Source organism: Clytia hemisphaerica, unplaced genomic scaffold (assembly GCF_902728285.1).
Source record: "Clytia hemisphaerica strain Z4C2 unplaced genomic scaffold, Clytia hemisphaerica genome assembly, whole genome shotgun sequence".
NCBI classification, from domain to species: Eukaryota; Metazoa; Cnidaria; class Hydrozoa; order Leptothecata; family Clytiidae; genus Clytia; species Clytia hemisphaerica.
The window spans coordinates 142,653-147,773 of NW_027103309.1; positions in this window are offsets into that span (position 1 = coordinate 142,653).

Here is a 5,121-nt window from a genome sequence, read left to right on the forward strand (position 1 = left end):
TAAACTTATCACTACTTTATGGTTTGATGTGTTCTAAAATCTAGGAAAAACCGTTTGCCAAGATAAACTTGTAAGATATTTGTTTTTCTCCACGAAAGATGTGTTCTGAAAATTTCTAGGGTTACTAGGCAACAAGATTACATCAATTTTCTCTTGATTATATCCCTGCTTCCTTAAAAGATGCGTCTGAAGCTTTCTAGGGTTATCTAGACAACAAGAACACGTTAGATGACAGTTAGATGACTTTGATTACACCCCTGTCTCGTCAGAACAGATCATATTTCTAGCTGATTAATTTTCGAAGATTTGATCAGAACAGATCAAAATTTCTAGCTGAAACATGCTCTCAGAACACATCGAAAAAAAAAGATCGCCTCGCCGGCTGCTTTCGGATATAGAACGATAAACTCAGTATACATTGAACACAACTTATTTACCAATATATTCCCTTATCTCCCGAATAGAGCTCTCGTCTCCAAGGATAGATAGATAGTAATGAGAAGCACAAAGATGGCAAGAAAAAGGTCGTTGGGAATACTGTTTATTATTGTTTTTAAGAGTTTGGTTTTATTTTTACATTTTCAGGTCCAAAAGCAATCACAAGACGTTAGGGCGAAAAAAGGAAATAACGAATTAAACACCTTAATTGTCATCAACGGGAAAATGTAAGAATAAAAATATTTCTTTGGGCTCCGACCATGCGCTAGACATTTTTCGCCCAGGAAAATCACGTGATATACCTCTAACCAATAAGATTTGATAATTTCGAGAGGAAAGCGAACCAGGTGGTTTTACCCTGGAGGCCATTTAAGGATTTTTTATTGACATGACATACAAGATGAGGCAATCAAGTGAAACTTAATTTTCTTTTTAGCGTACACAGGGACGAGAGGAAACCGGCCAGACGACCATTCTATCCTAACGGTCATCATTTCACTCCACAAGAACGGTGGGAATAACTCGTCATCACCATGACAACAACAACAAAACCCACAGAACTCCAAATCAATCTCAATCAACCCCCAAAAGATTATAACAAATATATTTATTCAAAAACAAACCAAAACGCGTGTGAAATAAATACCCTTATCTTTACTTCGTTTGGAAAAAGTAACTTTCTAGCCCTTTTAGATGTACTAAAAGGTCGAGCCTGGGTTCTCGTTATCTGGCACCCGATGTAGAAATTTTCTTCCGACACGCTAAAGCTCTGAAGGTCGGGAAAATTTTCAACATCTGGAAGAAATACATTACGGAATTTCGCCTGACCGCGTAATTCTTTAGAAAAATGGGCCCGAGTGCAATTTGGACAGGGAAGGTGTCATGGCCGACAAAATTTGGGTCAGAAAAAACTTCAAAAGGTTTCACGAAATAAATTCAAATACAAAACTTTTTGGAGAAGGAATCATGCAAAATATTATCATTCTTTTCACAAGGAGGGCATGTAGAAATACTCAAATAAGTATTTTTCCTTCTTTAAACTGATCACAGAAGCAAAAACAAAATAAACATTGTACACATAAAAAAGCCTGAAAGAAGAGAAAAGTCATACCGTGAGAAAGGGTAACTTGCATCATTGGAGGCTAACATGCATAGCACTCAAATGAAAGACTTGTCTGGTCATTAAAATACAAAGTTAAATCAAAACAAAAATGGTAGAGTAGAGCTTCCAGCGGAGCTGCATAGTTGTATTTTAATGACCAGACAGGTCATTCATTTGAGGGCTATGCATGTTAGCCTCCACTGATGCAAGTTACCCTTTCTCACGGTAATCATCATCTATAATAACACTAAAAGAAAAACTAAAGCTATAGAAAATGAATACTAACCCTCAATGAACACTTTTGTGAAGTTTGATAAAGATTTTATCCAAAAAACTTCAGTTGTGGAACACTGAAGTCGGTTTGTCGGTTGTAGGCCGGTGGACAACAGTTATATTTGGAGCACGGTCTAAGATAGATAACAACATGAAAGTTACTGATAAAAGCCTAAGCCCATAGGAACATACCTGCTTTGGTTTTTTGGTCTTTGAATGGTATAAAATTTTAGAAAGTGCAGAAAAAATCAGCCATCAAAACAAACAAAAACAAAAGTTACGATTATCAACTTTTCTGTGGTAGAAACACATTTTTTGGGTTGGTGCACATACAGAAATTACACTGGATACTAAAACTAATATTTAGGGAGTGATAAGTACAGTTAAACTACAAAAAATCCATCAAAAGAAACCAAAAACAACCATACAGGACACATTTTTGAAAATTACATCAGCCATGTTGTTTGTAATTTTTGCCGACATACTCATGACGTGGTAACTAACGACAGTGATTTGACGGTCTTTTTGAGGCGCCAGATCTCAAAAAAACAATTTTTGAGCGTTCAGCACGGCCCCGAAAATGAGGGCTAAACTTATGTCGGCACATCAATGGACGACTACTATTTCTCTCCGATGGTATATTGGCCCGCTCCTTTAGAGCTTTAGCATGGGCGGCCGCCAATACGCCATCGGAATATCAGATAAGGGTTCTCGTGAAATATATTTATACGACTAAGACTAAACTATTATCATAAAAAAATAATAAGCTATATGCTGAATAGACCTACCTGAAGATTTATGTAATGAGAAAATAGGAAAATATGGCAACAATAGAATGAAACGAGACCAAAAAAGTTAAATAAGTTCATGACACTTTCCTAACATGACATATCAAAATAGAATATCCCACTCCTGCTTGTCTTTTCAAAGAGCACTAAATTGCTACTCAATTCAAATTCTATCAAAAGTTATTGAGGTTTGTTAAAACACTGCCAGCTATTTGAAATAGATTTTAGTAAGTTTTTTTGTCTGAACGTCATACTTAGATTCGAGCATGTCAAAAGGAATTAAAAAGAATATTTTTATCAAAAAATACTTCTTCAATTTTTAACAAAATAATTTTTTATATACAAAATAATGTCAACAAGATTTCAAAGCAAAAAAATTGTAACAAAAATATTATCTTAAAAAAATTCAGCATAAAATAATTAAGGCATACTGGAGAAGTGGGACGTGGGACGGTGGGACGCTCAGGTGGGACGCTCGAGTGGGACGCTCAGGTGGGACGCTAAGGTGGGACGGTAGTGGGACGCTAAGGTGGGACGGTAGTGGGACGCTAAGGTGGGACGGTAGTGGGACGCTAAGGTGGGACGGTAGTGGGACGCTACGGTGGGACTGTAGTAGGCTTTTGTATTTTTGCTTCTCTGATAATTATGTACGAGTAAAAAAGAACTCAATATGAGTAAATGAATACTTTCACAAAACACATATACATGATCTGTTCTTCAGTTTTCAACCTACACAGGATTTCGGCCAAAATATATATATTGATTTTTTTTATCATATAGTGGATGATAAACGAATAATAATAATATTCAAATTGGATGTTTGATCGAAAAGCTACCAAGCAATATGCGTGCGAGTCAGAAATAAACACCGGAAAATGTGTAATCAATTTCTGGCTCCTTATCTTCAGGCTCATATTGTCTAATTTATAGAACAATTTTATTATTTTCCAACACTTTCAATCCTTTGCAACTTTGTCTAGGCTAAATCTGGGAAAACCTAATGGCCAGTAAAACTTTTTTACCCCCTTTAATCAGCCTGACTATATTTCGAAGAGTTTATATTTATTGAGAATAACAAAGTAATCATTCGAATCAGAGGGGTTTCCCCAGAAACACGATTTTGAATTCGAATGAAAAGAAAACATTCTAATTGTAATAAAGGGCTTTCCCCTCAACATGAGTGGGACGGTAGTGGGACGTTCAAGTGGGACGCTCTTTTATTAGAATATTGTCTTTTTGTCTTTATAATTATTTAATGAAAAATGTGAAATCAATTTCTGGCTCCTTTTCTTTTGGCTTGGCTAGTAATTTATAGAACACTACTGTAAGTCTGCGATAACGTATTTCGAAAAAAAATGATGCACAAACAAATGAAAATAAAACCAAAAAACTCAATAAAAATCTAAAAATAACTTTCAACGATGGACACGCGACTTTAAAAATCTTTAGCCTAGTCAACTTCATAAAATTTGATGAAAGAAGTTTTTGGGCGCCACGTGTATTGTTTCACCTCACGGGTTTTCCCTTTCACGTGAACAATGTGGATACTTTTATTATTCATGCTGATGGTGTAACCCTTTGTTGTCGATTCGAATGTTTTCCTTTCATTCGAATTTTGAATTCGAAAAGTAAACATCTTGTCTCTGGGGAAATCCCTGTGATTGGAATGTTCATTTTTTATATGATACTCTTTAAAATCAGTTCTCGCAGATTTAGACATTTAGCCTCTAGGCTAAAAAAGAGCGTTAGAATTGTTGAAATTGCTATGTAAATTACACAATTGAATTACACAAAAAGAGCCAAGAGGAAGAGCCAGAAATTGATTTATCTGACTGACTAGCTTTTTGTGTCTTTGTAGCTTCGATCAAATTGATTATGTTATTATTTTATAATCCATTCACTATGAAAAAAGTCAAAAACATTTCGATCGATCTGTGTATTGTTTATAAGTACTTGACCTGTCCCTCTTCACTGTATTATAAAAAGAAAAAGACAAAATACATATAAAAGAGCGTCCCACTACCGTCCCACCTTAGCGTCCCACTACCGTCCCACCTTAGCGTCCCACTACCGTCCCACCTTAGCGTCCCACTACCGTCCCACCTTAGCGTCCCACTAACGTCCCACCTTAGCGTCCCACTACCGTCCCACTTTAGCGTCCCACTACCGTCCCACCTTAGCGTCCCACTACCGTCCCACCTTAGCGTCCCACTACCGTCCCACTTTAGCGTCCCACTACCCTCCCACCTTAGCGTCCCACTACCGTCCCACTTGAGCGTCCCACCTGAGCGTCCCACTCGAGCGTCCCACCTGAGCGTCCCACCGTCCCACGTCCCACTTCTCCAGTATGCCAATAATTAATATGTACAAAATATATCAAAAGATATTTCCCATCATGCTTTAGTAATTATTGGGGAAAAAGGTTGACTGGAATTTTATTATTCATTCGTATTATTTACAAAAGTTGCACAACAATTTTTCCTGAATAGTGAATATAAAACATCTGTTTTGGTAAAACGA